This window comes from Pongo abelii, chromosome 13 (genome assembly GCF_028885655.2).
Source record: "Pongo abelii isolate AG06213 chromosome 13, NHGRI_mPonAbe1-v2.0_pri, whole genome shotgun sequence".
In the NCBI taxonomy this organism is placed as follows: domain Eukaryota; kingdom Metazoa; phylum Chordata; class Mammalia; order Primates; family Hominidae; genus Pongo; species Pongo abelii.
In genome coordinates this window covers 76,592,672-76,608,209 of record NC_071998.2, presented here as the reverse complement: position 1 = coordinate 76,608,209, position 15,538 = coordinate 76,592,672, and the positions used below count along the sequence as shown (strand labels likewise).

Sequence of the window (15,538 nt, the reverse complement as noted above, 5' to 3'; positions counted from 1 at the left end):
GTGCTATGAAAATACCTGTGTTTTCTGTTGGTTGCAAAGTTATGAGTACTGTGGAAAAGGTCAGCTGCCTACATTAAAATGGAAGGAAATGCTAAATTTCAGTTAGGTGTTATATCAAGAACTGTGAAGCGTCTGATATTTTACCCTACCAGGAAGGGTAACAAATTAGCATGAGACAGTTTCAGGGATGCTGATAGAAGACATGAGACTCCTGGGTCAGACGTAAAAGTCTGTTTGCTACAGCAACAGCAGTATCCAGAATATCAGCATTTGTGCTCATTCTCTGAGCCCCATTTCTGGCAGGGTAATGCAAAGAGGGCTAGATGATCCCTGCACACATTGTGGGTTGCATTACATTATTTATGTTAACATGTAATGGATGTATCGCTTTTAAATAAATTAATATTTTAAATTTTTCTCAGTTTTTTTGTTTTTGTTTTTGTTTTGTTTTGTTTTGTTTTTGAGACGGTGTCTCGCTCTGTTGCTCAGGCTGGAGTGCAGTGGTGCAGTCTTGGCTCACTGCAATCTCTTCCTTCTAGGTTCAAGCAATTCTCCTGCCCCAGCCTCCTGAGCAGCTGGGATTACAGGTGTGTGCCACCATGCCCAGCTAATTTTTGTATTTTTAGTAGAGATGGGGTTTCAACATGTTGGCCAGGCTGGTCTCAAACTCTTAACTTCAGGTGATCCACCCACCTCGGCCTCCCAAAGTGCTAGGATTACAGGCATGAGCCACCGCACCCGGCCTCAGTTTTAATTCCTAAAATATTGATAGATTCACATGATCAAAAACTCTTTGGGCTCATCGATAATTTTTAAGTGTGTTTATTTTAAAATGTTGGTCCTGAGACTAAAAGCTTGAGATCATCTGGTTTAGATTGTTACACTGCATGTTTGGGAAGGTAGGCCAGGGGCAAAAAAAAAAAAAAAAAAAAAAAAAAAATGCTGGCTGGCAATGAAAAAGCATATTAGATAATAATAAAAAAAAATGTTTAAAGAAAGTGTTGGGTGAGGTGATACCTCGGGTGGCAACATTAGGATTCTGTGACATGGGAGGGTAAAACTCTTTTCAAGACTGAAGTCGAAGACACTTTAGTGGAAGGAAGCAACATGTTAGGAAGGAATGAATCCTTCCAGCAGCCTGGTGAATCCAAGGTTAAATTCTTCCCTCCAATACGGTATCACTTTAGTCTCCACTAGACTCTCCTAGGAAGAGCAGAGGAACAAGGAAGAAATCAGAAAAACTGAGCATTTGTCCAAAAGAGACTGAAGTCAGCATTAACTGGCTACTTTATGGTTCTCTACCCAACTCCACACCATTTCTCCATGGAAACTCAAGAGGAAGATGAGCTCTATTCTACAAAAGAAAGCAGCAGCATTCTCTGTATACATGCAAGTCACTGTCTCTCATCCTGCACCACTGTAAACACCCAGGGTCCGGGTGTCTAAATAACTGAAGTCAGGGCTTTGCATCTTCAGGCTTACAGATCAATGCTGCATAATCATTAGCTAACAAACCCGTGGTGGTGGTGGCGGTGGTGGTTGTTGATGGTGGTGTCTATGCCTCCAAAGGCAGAAACTGAGTCTCCAGAAGGCTGAGGTGGTAGACAGGAGGAAAACCAGAAGTAGAGGCGCTGTAATGTAAAGACCAGAGTTTCCTCCTTTATGATTTTGCCTAGAATGAAAATGGAAGACATGAGTGCATATAATTTAGAATTTTGGATGCTTGCCTTTCTGTATTTCCAGTCATAAACCCTTTACACATCGAACACAACTTTTTTTTTTTTGACATGAAGTTTCACTCTTGCAGCCCAGGCTGGAGTGTAATGGCATGGTCTCGGTTCACTGCAACCTCTGCCTCCTGGGTTCAAGCGATTCTCCTGTCTCAGCCTCCCAACTAGCTGGGATTACAGGCATGCACCACCATATGTTTGGTGCATATTTTTAGTAGAGACAGGGTTTCTCCATGTTGGCCAGGCTGGTCTTGAACTCCTGACCTCAGGTGATCTGCCTGCCTCAGCCTCCCAAAATGCTGGGATTACAGGCGTGAGCCACTGCGCCTGGCCTAGCACAACTTTTTTTTCCCTGCTTTGCTTTGGCTCCCTGATTCCCCCATTTTTTTTGTTCTCATCGTGTGGTTTCTTTTAGAAATTCGATGTGAAAAACAAGGTGGATGGTGGAAGATGCCCTTGGCAAAGAAAATAGCTACCTCTTTCCATGCAACCTCCTCCTTCCCCCCACAATCTCCATCCTCCCCCTTGACCCCTGATTCACTGTGTCCCTGACATCTCTCCTTCTGACTGATTTCCACTCACTGCCCTCAGGAATGTGCTCGAAAACTAATTACCAAAGTATCAATGCCCTGCTGGCTGCTCTGGTTACCCATTGCTGCATAACAAACCATCACAATATCCAGTGGCTTCAGACAACAATCATTTTCTTATTCTCCCTCTGGTTCTGAGTGCTGACTAGTGCAGCAGGCCCTTCTGGCTCAGGATATCTCCTGCAGTTGCAGTCAGATGGAAAACTCAGTGGCAGGGAGTGGTGACTCCAGAGCTGACAGGTCTCCGTGTGTCTGGCAGGTGATGCTAGCTGTTGGCTGAGACCACAGTTGAGGTTCGTGGACAGACGACTACACATAGCCTCTGCATGTGGCCTGGGCTGCCTTATAGCATGGTCTCCTCACAGCAACAGGAACATCCTAAGAGATAGCCAGGAGGAAGCTGTGCTACCTTTTATGACCCAGCCTCGGCCTCAGATCTGCTGTGGTCCATCTATTGGAGTAGTCATAAGCCCCCACCCAGATTCATGGGGAAGAGACACAGACTCCAGTCTCAATGGAAGGAGTGTCCAAGAGTTTTGGGGCCAAAGCAAGTCACAACTTTCCCCTTGCCCTCCTTAGTTAAGTCTGGACCATTGAAACTCCAGCTTTACTAAGATACTAGGGGCCAGGTGTGGTGGCTCACGCCTGTAATTCCAGCACCTTGGGAGGCTGGGGTGGATGGATCACCTGAGGTCAGCAGTTCAAGACCAGCCTGGCCAACATGGTAAAACCCCATCTCTACTGAAAATACAAAAAAAAAATTAACCGGGCATGGTGGTGGGCACCTGTAATCCCAGCTACTTGCGAGGCTGAGGCAGGAGAATCACTTGAACCTGGGAGGCAAAGGTTGCACTGAGCCGAGATCACACCATTGCACACCAGCCTGGGCAACAAGAGCTGAACTCCGTCTCAAAAAATAGAAAAGATACTAGGGCTTCACTTGCCATTAACCTGCCTCACTAGGAATGGCAGAGACTGGTAGCTGTCACAAAACATCTCTTCTTCCTTTCTTATTTAGGAAAAGTTTTATCTGGGCACATTGCTTCCCACAATATGAAACTCTATGTCTCAGATGCCTTGCAGCTAGATGTGGACATGTGACTAAGTTCTGGAGAAGGAAAGTAATCAGAAATGTCATATGCAACTTCTGAGAGGTGGCCTCAAAGGAAGGGAAGAAGCTCTTTTTCCTTTCTGCTGAATGCAATATAGAAGTGACAGCTTCGGCCTCACCAGCCGTCTTGGATTACAAGGATAAGGGCCGTATCTGGAGCCATGGAGCAGTGGAACCTGAGTCCCTCTTGACTTTCAGACCTGCCCTTTCATGCCAAGACTGCCCACTAAAGACTTACTCTGTGAGAAGATAAAACTTTGCGGGCTTAAGTCACTATCATTTTTGGCTTCTTGTGGTGATAAGACAGCTGAGCCTAATCCTAAAATGGTATACAAACCAAAGCTCTCTGTCTTGGCTTTATGTCCTAAAGAGCAGAACCCTAAAAAGAAAAGAGATCTTCCCCAGATCCAGTTGAATATCCTTTTACTACTCACTAAAACATTAGATTCTCTCTTGAATCTGGTGTTTCTCAATAGGTGTGTTACTTATATGGAGAGACGGAAGCATTTTTGTTGTTGTTGTTGTGCAGGACACTGAACTAAATCAATGGCAGGCTGGGCGCGGTGGCTCACGCCTGTAATCCCAGCACTTTGGGAGGCCAAGGTGGGTGGATCACCTGAGGTCAGAAGTTCAAGACCAGCCTGGCCAACACTGTGAAACCAACCCAGTCTCTCCTAAAAATACAAAAATTAGCCGGGTGTGGTGGCACAGGCGTGTAATCCCAGATACTAGGGGGGCTGAGGCAGGAGAATCACTTGAACCTGGGAGGTGGAGGTTGCAGTGAGCCGAGATCGCACCATTGCACCATTGCACTCCAGCCTGGGCGACGGAGTGAGACTCTGTCTCAAAAAAAAAACAATAAATAAAAATAAATATGAAAATACTTTTTAAAAAATTAGCCAGGCATGGTGGTGTGCGCCTGTAGTCCCAGCTGCTCGGGAGGCTGAAGCAGGACAATTGCTTGAACCTGGGAGGTGGAGGTTGTAGTGAGCTGAGATCACACCACTGCACTCCAGCCTGGGCGATGGAGCAAGACTCTGTCTCATAAAAAGAAAAAAAAAAAGAAAAAAGGTCAATAGCAGACATTCCCTCACCCTCATGCCCACAAATCATTGTTAAAACACAAAAGTCAGCATGGCACAGTGGCTCACACCTGTAATCCCGGCACTTTGGGAGGCTGAGGCAGGTGGATCACCTGAGGTCAGAAGTTTGAGACCAGCCTGATCAACATGGTGAAACCCCATCTCTGCTAAAAATACAAAAATTAGCCAGGCATGGTGGCTGGTGCCTGTGATTCCAGCTACTTGGGAGGCTGAGGCAGGAAAATCGCTTGAACATGTGAGGCGGAGGTTGCCGTGAGCCGAGATCATGCCATTGCACTCCAGCCTGGGCGACAAGAGCAAAACTCTGTCTCAAAAAAAAAGTCTCCCCAAATTTCCAAATGCTCCCTAGGTATACAATATCACCCTCAGTTGGAAACCACTGCTTTGTGTATGTGTGTATGAGTGTGTATGTGTGTATTGTACAATATTGGTCTGTTTTTAATTTTTTTGATACATAATAAATGTACATTTTTCAGGGTACATGTGATAATACATTCATATATTTCTAAAGATTAAATCAGTGTGATTAGAATATCTATCACCTTAAATATTTGTCTTTTCTTTGTGGTAGGAACACATTCAAATTATTGTCTTCTAGCTATTTGATATATACAATAAACTATTGTAAACTATAGTCACCCTACTGGTCTATCAATTACTAGTTCTTAGTTCTTCTATCAAACTGTATATTTGAACTGTATTAGTCAACCTCTCTTCATCCTCCCTTCCGCCCTTCCCAGCCTCGGGTAATCACCAATCTACTCTCTACCTTCATAAGATCCACTTTTTTTTAGCCCCCACATTTAAGTGAGAACATGTGATATCTGTCTTTCTGTGTTTGTCTTTTAACACCTCACATAATGACACAACCACTGCTGTAGACCAAGAAAGCAGGACCGGCCCTCTCTCCCACCTACCTTAGATGTTCTATGTTCTTTCTTTCTGATGACTAATACTGGGCATGACTCATTTCAAAACCCACATAGATGTGACCTCACCATGTCACCCTTGGTGGATGCCTTGGTTCACTTTTTTTTCTTTTTCTTTTTTTTTTTTTTTGAGATGAAGTCTCACTCTGTCGCCCAAGCTGGAGTGCAGTGGTGCGATCTCGGCTCACTGCAAGCTCCGCCTCCCGGGTTCACGCCATTCTCCTGCCTCAGCCTCCCAAATAGCTGGGACTACAGGCGCCTGCCACCACGCCAGCTAATTTTTTGTATGTTTAGTAGAGACGGGGTTTTACCATGTTAGCCAGGATGGTCTTGATCTCCTGACCTCGTAATCCACTTTCCTCGGCCTCCCAAAGTGCTGGATTACAGGCGTGAGCCACTGTGCCCAGCTTTCTTTTTTTTTGAGACGGAGTCTCACTCTGTCCCCCAGACTGGAGTGCAGTGGCGTGATCTCAATTCACGCAACCTCCGCTTCCTGGGTTCAAGTGATTCTCTTGCCTCAGCCTACCAAGTAGCTGGGATTACAGGCGTGCACCATAATGCCCAGCTAATTTTTTTTCTATTTTTAGTAGAGTCAGGGTTTCACCATGTTGGCCAGGCTGGTCTCGAACTTCTGACCTCAAGTGATCCACCTGCCTTGGCCTCCCAAAGTGTTGGGATTACAGGTGTGAGCCATAACGCCTGGCTGGTGCCTTGATTCTTAACTCAGGTTATGAGAAAATTTTTCTGGGTGCAGAACTCGTCAAGTTTCATAAGATGAGAGGTCTGTGGGCACACAACTCAAGGTAGGATGAGAAGAATTGGGTGCAAGTGCTCTATTCCACAGCCCATAAGCACATACTTGTGTGAAAAACGAATGTGCATCAAAACAAAGGACTAAAACCACTGAAATACAATTGATGTTGATACTTCAAACTTTTTTTTTTTATTTTTTGAGACAGGGTCTCACTTTGTCACCCTGGCTGGAGTGTAGTGGTGCAATCTTGGCTCACTGAAGTCTTGACCTCCTCCTGGGCTCAAGCAATCCTCCCACCTCAGCCTCCCAAGTAGCTGGGAGTACAGGTGTGTGCCACCACACCTGGCAATTTTTTTGTATTTTTTTTGTAGAGACGGGTTTTCCCCATGTTGCCCAGGCTGGTCTCGAACTCCTGAGCTCAAGCAATCCACCCACCTTGTCCTCCCAAAGTGTTAGGATTACAGGCGTGAGCCACCACACCACGCCAGCCCCAAACTATTTTAAATAAGCATCCTCTTTTCTCAAAAGTCATTGAAAAATAAGCTATAGTAGAGGAATCATTGAGCCAGGCAATTTCTTAAGTTTGTAAGTTTACAAGTATTCTTAATATTGCTGCACAGTTAAAGTAAACCATGGAATCTCTCATTCCACAGTTATAAGCCTCAAGGTCAAAAAGCCAATCTACTTCAGAAGCCTTTTGAAGGAGCTGAGGGAATATTCTGAGAACAAAAGGCATGCAAGCATTAGTAAAGTAGAAGAACATTTTTCATACAACTTCATCTTGATGCAAAAACACACACCTTTCCCATATACACTGGACCAGGGTGTTATCTTATATTAGGTTGGTGCAAAAGTAATGGCAAGAGCCCCAATTATTTTTGCATCAACCTAAAAAAAGTAATTGTGGCTTTTGTCATTACTTTTGCACCAACCTAATATATACCAGACCTCATATCTTCAAACTGGTCCCCATGTAACAGGATACCCTCCAGCATGGTCCTTTTCCTTCCTACTTGCTCAAGGAAACTGACAGGCATTGCACACAGCCCCGCCCTGCCCCTCTGGCTGGTTCCTCTGCAGTCCTTGGCATTTGGATCTGTCTCTAACGTGTACCTCACACCAAGAAGAGCAAATGGTGAAGGTAGCTCTGTAAGAGCATCAGTCAAAAGATATTACAGGTCTCACAACACACTACAGCACCTCTTTACTCAGCGATGGGAAGCTTTTACAAACTAATATGTCCATCTCAATTCCAAATCACATCCAGGTTCATGACACCATGGAGGTACGATCACACTGTTTTACAACCCCAATCAATACAGAAGACTGAAGACAGTTACTTGAATGCTTAAAATTACAAGAGCCATCTATTATAGAATGAGGATGGATCAACGTCCAGGAATTTCTACTGTCCTTTGTACTACAACAACCTGAACTTTCAAAGGTTTGGAATAATCAGTAAAAAACCTTCTTCCAACACAGGATTTCCAGAGAGCAAAAACAAAACAATGGCAAAAACCAAACAGGATACCCAGTTAAATCTGAATTTCAGAAAAACAACACATAATTTTTTTAGTATCTGTCCCATGGTACATTTGGGAAATACTTGTACTAAAACAATTATTTGTTGTTAATCTGAAGTTCATATTTAACTGGCAAAACTACCAGGTAACAAAAGGATTCTAAGACTCTATTAGTCAGGATTATTTTGCCTGCTTGTGACAGAAAACCATTTCATACTGGCCTAAGTAAAATGAGAAGTTAATTGGCTGATAAAACTGCTAAGTCCAGGGATAGAGCTAGCTTCAGATATGGCTTGATCCAGAAGTTCAAATGACATAATCAACACTAGGTATTTGTCTCTATCTTTCTCCACATGTAAGGCCCAGGTCGCTACATGATGGCCATAAACAGCTTGAGGCCTATATTCTCCCAGTATGGGCTGCCTTCATGGGAAAAGAGAAGTTTTCTGTCTCAGTAGTTCCAGGGATTGTCCTATAATGGAGTCTTACTGGACTAATTGGGTCACGTGCCTCTCCCTGAACCAATTACTATAGCCTATAGAATTGGACATTGTAACAATTTCTTATGGCTGTTATAACGAATTACCCAACATGGATGGCGTAAAACAATTGAAATTTTATTCCCTCATAGTTCTGGAGGTGGAGCTGTGTTCTTCCAAAGGCTATAGCAGGGAAACCATTCCAGCTTCCCATGGCCGAAGACATCCTTGGCTTGTGGTCCCATACTCCAGTCTCTGTCCTCTGTAGTCACATTTGCCTTCTATTTTCTGTCTCAAAACTCCCATTTCCTTTCAATTATAAGGACACTTACGGTTTATTCATAGCCTACCCAGATAATCCAGGATGAGAGCCCCCTCTCATGATCCTTAAACTAATTACATACTTTGCCATATAAGATAATATTTAAAGGTTCTGGGGATTAGAGCATGGATACATCTTTGGCAGGGGGCAACTGTTCAGCTTACGACAGATATTTAGGATTAAAAAGTCAGGGAGAAATAATTCTCCAAAAAATGATGATGTTGGTACTTGAAAAAGGAAATAATAGATGCTGGAAAGCAAACACAGCAAGATATTTACAGCAAATACTTTTTAGTCTGTTCAATTCAATTTATTTCATGCAGTTTACCCTTGAACAATCTAAGGGTTAGGGACACCCCCATCTCTGCACAGTTGGAAATCTGCATTTAACTTTGATTCCCCCAAAACTTAACTACTGATAGCCTACTATTGACTGGTAGCCTTACTGATAACATAAACAGTTGATTAACACATATTTTGCATGTTATATGTATTATAAACTGTATTCTTACAATAAAGTAAGCTAGAGAAAAGAAGGCAGCATTTAAGAGCAATGAACTAGGATATCTAGCAGAAGAAATGTCTAAGCAGTAAAGCATTCAAGGTGTTGCATGGATTGTTTTGGCTGCTTACGGTAAAATTAGAGAAGAAATAAATGATTAAAAGATGAAATTTATAACTAAAAAGGAAGCAGAAAATAAAAATTTTGAAAATTTTCAGCCTGGCCAAGAGTGCAAAGGCATGTTTGGGAGAGCCTCATAAAGATGTAAGTCCTTGTGGGGATATAGTCCAGTGGACCCCTTGCTAAAGAGATTACCATGGATAGAAAGGAGTCAGGTGCTATTCATCAAGACAAGAAAGACCCCAATGGCATTTCAGAGATTTTTTAGGTTGCCCCTTCCATCACAGGCCCAGAGCAGGACCTTGAAGGCAAAGTTTCCAGAGAGGTGGCCACAGGACCTCAGCATTTGCTATCTGGCACTGCCTCAAGTATCTGCTCCCCACTTTCCAGCACAGCACTCCACAGCTGTTGCAGCTGTGTGGCTCAAGTGGGCCCAGCTGTGGCTTGGGCTACTGATCTAGAGGGTGCAAGTGGTGGGCCTTGGCGGCATCCATGTGGTGCTAATTCTGAAGATGCACAGAGTTCACGAGCTGTGGGGCTATGGCAGCCTCCACCTAGATTCCAAAGAATGTCCTGGACAGCCTGGGGATCCAGGCAGAAACTTGCCATAGGGACAGAACTGCCACAGAGATTCCCCACCAGGGAAATGCCTAGTGGAGCCATGGAGGCAAAGCCATAGCAGGGAACCACCACTAGGACAATGATCAATGGAACCGTGGGGTTGGGGCTGTCCCAGAGCCCCCGGAACTGTAGAGCTACCATTGTGCAACACAGCTTGGAAGAGCTTCAGGCATGAGACTACAAACCATGAGGTCTGTGACATGACTACGCCCAGCAAAGTTATACAGATGGGGCAACCCAAGACCTTGGGGGCCCAACTCCCACCCTAGTATGCTTAGAAGGTGAGATATAGTCAAGAAAGACTATTCTGAGGCTTTGGGATTTAATGTTGTTTTTTCCCTGTTGGGTTTTGGACTTACTTGGGACCAGTTACCCCTTTATCTTACATATTTCTCCCTTTTGGAATGTGAATACCTATACTGTGCCTGTGCCACCGTTGTATTTTGGAAGTAAATAATTTGTTTTAATTTCACAGGCTCATTGCTGGAGGAATTTGTCTTAGGATGAATTGTGCCTTGTATCTTGCTCATATCTGATTTAGATGAGACTCTGGACTTTCTAGTTGGTGCTAGAGTGAAGACCTTAGGGCTGCCAGGTGCAGTGGCTCATGACTGTAGTCCTACCACTCTGGAAGGCTGAGGCAGGTGGATTGCTTGAGCCCAGGAGTTTGAGACCAGACCAGGAGTTTGGGCCACATGTCAAAACCTCATCTCTACAAAAAATACCAAAAAAATTAGCTGAGCATGATGGCATGCACCTGTAGTCCCAGTTACTCGGGAGGCTGAGGTGGGAGAATTACCTGAGCCCAGGAGGTCGAGGCTGTAGTGAGCCATGATCACACCACTGCACTCCTGCCGGGGGGACAGAGTGAAACCTTGTCTCTAAATAAATAAATAAATAAATATTAAAGCCTTTAAGGCTATTGGGATGGAATAAATGTATTTTGTATGTGAGAAGGATATGAACTGGGGGTGGGGGGGGTGCATAGAAGCAGAATGCTATGGTTTGAATGTGTGCTCCACAAAGCACGTGTTGAAAACTGAATCTCCAGTGCAACAGTGTTGGGAGGTGGGGCCCAAAGGGAGGTGTTTAGGTCATAAACGCTCCACTCTTATAAATAAATTAATGCCAATTATAGAGGGTTTGAGGCTGCAAGTTCAATTTCACATATACCCTCTTGCCCTTCTGCATTCCACCACAGGCTGATGCAACAAGAAGGCCCTTGCAAGATGCCAGCACCTTGATATTAGACTTCCTAGCCTTCAGAACTATGAGAAATAAATTTCTTTTCTTTATAAATTACCCAGTCTGTGGAACTGTGTTATAGCAACACAAAATGGACTAAGACATTAAGGAAAGGATGCTTAACAGGCAAAACATGGATGCTTCCTTCAACCAACCACTGTAGCCCCTTGCACATTGTTTAATCAAAACCCATCCAATTGAATTTTCAGGGCCAGCAACTGATTAGCTCATTTATAAGGAATGTAAATTATGTATATAGACATATATAAAACTGCATCTTAAAATTTTCAACTTTTGTCATAAAGAATCTAACGAAAAGGACTAATTCATCTTCAATTAAAATATAGCTCATTCAGCCAGCTGCCTTAGCACCTAGACATATGGACCTGTTCCATAAAGTGTTTAAGAATCACTGAGTGAGTCGCCGACTAATTAGTTGCTGATAAATGAGAGACTAATGGAGACCCTCCTTAGAGGCAAATGATATAGAAGTTACGGTCCACCAGTCTAAGAATGCAAACTATACTAAGAGAGCTAAAATGGGCAAGAAAAGGAATTTCCTGTACCTGTCCCCGATTATGGTTATTTAAGCTCACTAGAAGATCAAAGCAAAGTGACGCAACTTAAGTCTGCAAAACCAGGGCTGACATCTGATACAGCCTCAGCTTCTGAATGCTTTGGTCTGACCCTACAACAGTTTAACAGTTGCAGATAACAAAAATATCATTTTGGAATATAGTAGAACATTCCTCTAACGGGGTCATGTATGGTCAGCTTCTAATTCAGCTAAGAGGTTTTAGCTGGTAAAGATACGGTTCCTGCAGTTAAGACGCTCCATGCTCAGGTGGCAGTAGGGTATCTTGATCACCTTTTTCAAGGTGACTCTTTGTTCTGGTTAAAATCAATTTCAGCTGTGAGCATTCCTTTAGGTGTTCATGTATTTACTTGTTTTTTTACTGTAGTGATTTCGGAGAGGCGCAGAGGAAGGAGTTTTCTTTCCCAGACACCAGAGCTAAGAATCATGAAAAGACATGATTCTAGGAAAACTGTTCTCAATCTTGGCCGTATACTGTATTAGGATTATCTGGGAAGCTCAAAACAAACAAAAGATATCAAGTTCACTTTGAACTCTGGAAGTGGGACCCTGGTACCTAAATGCTCTAAAAAGCTCCCCAAATAATTCTAATGGATGGCAGGTGCTGCCACAGTTAAGAACCATTGCTTTAGAATTTTCTAGCATGGTTTCCCTGTAGGTCATTAGTTTTGTGGCATTCTCTCCGGGAGGTACGGCCTCATAGGGCTTCTCAAACATCAGTGCGCCTGAGCGTCATCTGAGGCGCTGTTTCAAATGCAGCTGCCCAGGCTAGAAGATCACACCCGAAGGCGTCCGGGAATCTTTACTTTTTCCGTTGCTAGTAGTGGAAGGGTCACAGACCAAACACTAAGGCCTGAGCGGTGACAACCGAGGCGAGATGATGGTCAACAGAGAATGCCTCGTGGGAGAAAAAAGGCAATTTTGTGAGTATAAACCCCGCTAAAATCCTGTTTTTCGTTCGCTTCCTTCTCTGGGCAGTTTTGACCCGACGACTTTTATAAAGAAGGTAACGTGGGTGTGGTTGGCTGTTCGGGAACATTCCCTCGGGGCGGAACGTGGGATGGGGGCTCCCCCCAGGTACCCTTTCCCCACCGCCGCTTCCCCGCTCCGCGCCGCTGCTCAGGCGCCAGCTCCCGCGTCCGAAGGGGCGATGGGGTGGCCCGGGGGAAGGGGCAACGCCCAGCGGCGAGAACGGGGCGCACGCTGGCGTTCCTGCTCCCGCCGAGAGGCGGCCACCGGCCGGAGCGCGCGCACCGTGCGGCCAGGAGTCCGCGCGGCCCCGGTAGCCCCTGCATCGCCTCTCCGCGCTCGCGGCGCCGCCTCCTCCCTTCGCGCCGCCGGCGCTGCTCGGGGGCGGGGCCTTGCCGCTGCGGAGGCCGGGGACGCGGCGGCGCTGGACGTGGAGGCGCTGGGCGCACGGCGCGGTGCCGGCCGGAGCTCGAGGCCGGCGGCGGCGGCGGGAGAGCGGCCCGGGCGGCCTCTTAGCGGGGCCCCGCATCGCCGAGCGGCGGCCGGAGCCGCGAAAAGAGGTGAGTGGGCGGCGCGCGGCCCCAGGCTGCCCGAACCGTGGTCCATGGCTTCCTCCCTTCTTTGCCCAGGGCCCGTACCCCGCGCCCTGAGACTTCGCGTGGGTCCCCGGACCCTCCCTGCGGCTTGCGCCGGGGCTGCAGCCTTCGCTGGCTGCGCTCGGGGCTGCCTCCGCACCTTCCTGCACCGAGTAGCCCGCGGCTGCCCGGGCCCCTCAGCTCGCTCCCCAAGACCGGGGGCGCGGCCCCCTTGCCCTGCGATGAGGGGCCTCGCGAGGATTCCCTGCCCTGTAGTCTCAGGCGATGCGGGGCCTTTCTTTTTGTTCTGAGCTTTGTCACGCGCGTCGGCATCCAAAGTCAAAAGCGTGCACCCCCTAAGTCGCACTAGTTCCAGTTCTGCGGCGTGATTTGCACCAGGCGCAGGGGGCTGGCCGAACCGCGAGTCTCTCGGCTCCCGCCGCCTCTTCCTCTCCTCCAGCCCCAGGCGCGCTCCGGCCGCCCTGGGGTCCACGTTGCCGCTGGGCCTCGTGGCTGGTGACCCCGGAGCTTGGCGCTGGGTCTTCCCGCCGCGCGGCTAGAGCGCGGCTGCATCCCGTTCTCGTGGATGCTTGGGGTTTTCTCGCATACCTGTGTTTCCACTTTTGCCAACGTGGAGGATCCACACAACTTTGCCCTGCTGTAAAAATCATATCCCATTTAACATTTTTAATGATTTGCTTTTAAGAAACAAAATGTGAAGAATAACAATTTTGATGAAATTTTTTAGCAAAATTTAAGAATTATTATATTTGAAATACCATGATGATGCCGGACAATTTCAGATGTCCCATAGCCAGATTTGCAAAACTAAACTTGTGTGACTTTCACGGTTTTGAGGTTTTCTTTGTCTGATTTGGGGTCCCTAGGCCCTACATTATGCAAATTATTGAGGAACATTTCTAGGGCTGGATTAGTGAGATACACAATAACCTGATGAAGTATTTAGCAGCGCTTGAGTGGCTTTGTTTAGCTCATGGCCATCAGGTTGGCTCAAATCTCAGTTTCAGTATTTCTGAATTTTGGAGGGCACGGGACAATCTCTTGTCAGTTTTTGTGGGTCTCCAAAGGCATCCTAGCTTCTTCCAGTTGTGTTATAAAAGATGAAGCTAAGCTCATTACTTTCTTAATAGAAACTAGTAACTTGCTAAGACTTACTGTTTTTAGGCCAGACACTCAATTCTTAAGGTGTCAGTGAACAAAAATTGAATTGTTAGGTTGGTTAAAGAAAAGAGGTTAGCTTTTAAGATATATTTTGTTCTCCTATGGAGAGGTTATCCAATTTTCACATTTTTTTTAAAGTTGGTTTTACAGGAAAACGAAAGAAATGAGAGGAAAGGAGTGCTGAGGGTGGGGCCAGGAAATTGTGGTGACTTGGATATTAAGGGCCAGGGATACCATCTGCTTTCTAATGGCTGGTTTAGGTCCAGTTATTGATGGGAAATGAAAAGATTTTGCATTTACATTCCACCCGCTGTTGTTGTTGTTGTTGAGGGCTGGGCAGAAACAACAGTTAGGACAGCTGACCATAGCAGGCCCAGGGCTACCCGGGTTTATATATATATGGCCACCTTCCCCAGGAAGGAGGGAACTGCTACTCTTATACTGTGAAAGTGCGAGCTGGCTTTCTGCAGTGGAAGTACGGAGGGCAGAACCTGGGGAAAATGCGTCTGTGTGGATCAGTAGGAAGGGTGGAGCATCACTTTAGGCAGGTGTGCTGAGAGGAGACAGGTGTCAGTTGATGGGCACTATTGGTGGGAGGGAGCTTGAAGGCAGCGTGGCCCCTGAGGTCCAGCCGCATTTCTCAAAGGACCTGGGGTGGCCATTGGGGGCGGGGGAGCGGTGTTCTGTGCCTTTGGCTTAAATTCTGCAGCATTATTGTTATTACTTGTTTTTTCTTAAAAAAAAATAAGGTTCCCTATGAAAAAAGATACATTTCTTTTTCAGTGACCTAATGTGAGAAATAACATTTGTAATTGGGATTTTTTAAAAGCACTTCTGTTTTTGTAAAACAAAACAATTTTTTAAACATTTGTAAAAAAATAGAAGGAACAGAAGGAATGGTGCTACTGTGCTTTTGCTCTCACCTTAGAAAAGGGCGAATGATATTTCACTTGCTCCCCAAAAACTGTTCTTAAAGATCATGGTGGTTTTCTGGACTTTTCAAGTTATTGATGAAGTTACATTAAAAGAGAGACTTGTCTCCAAATTTACGAAGTGTTTCTTAAATTTCCAGAGAGTCTTTCCTTTCTTTCACACAGATATTTCTCACACTTTCGGGGGGGGAAAAAAAAAAAGTCCATGCCTTCTCAGATTTTTACATTTTGATCTTATTTTCCTTTAAAACCCTTA

The 15,538-nt window shown here is 45.5% G+C and overlaps 1 protein-coding gene and 1 long non-coding RNA gene across 8 annotated transcripts in view; one reads left to right on the top strand and one right to left on the bottom strand.

Annotated features, from left to right (window-relative positions):
• Positions 1-794: 794 nt before the first annotated feature.
• Positions 795-12,334, bottom strand: LOC129047900 (uncharacterized). Its single transcript, XR_008509770.2, has 3 exons — positions 11,596-12,334; positions 1,516-1,672; positions 795-1,203 (listed from the first exon to the last, which is right to left on the bottom strand). It is a non-coding gene; the product is annotated as an uncharacterized LOC129047900 (long non-coding RNA).
• Positions 12,335-12,342: 8 nt separating this feature from the next.
• GOLM1 (golgi membrane protein 1) overlaps positions 12,343-15,538 on the top strand; it is a 75,050-nt gene continuing 71,854 nt past the window's right edge. For 2 of the 7 annotated variants that reach the window (XM_024252742.3, XM_063714262.1), the window contains exon 1: positions 12,343-12,547. The gene's annotated coding sequence lies outside the window, so the exon portion shown is untranslated. Of the gene's footprint in view, positions 12,548-12,976; positions 13,154-15,538 lie in introns of those variants that run through there. The other 5 variants (XM_063714264.1, XM_063714263.1, XM_024252743.3 and 2 more) reach the window with 4 other exon arrangements.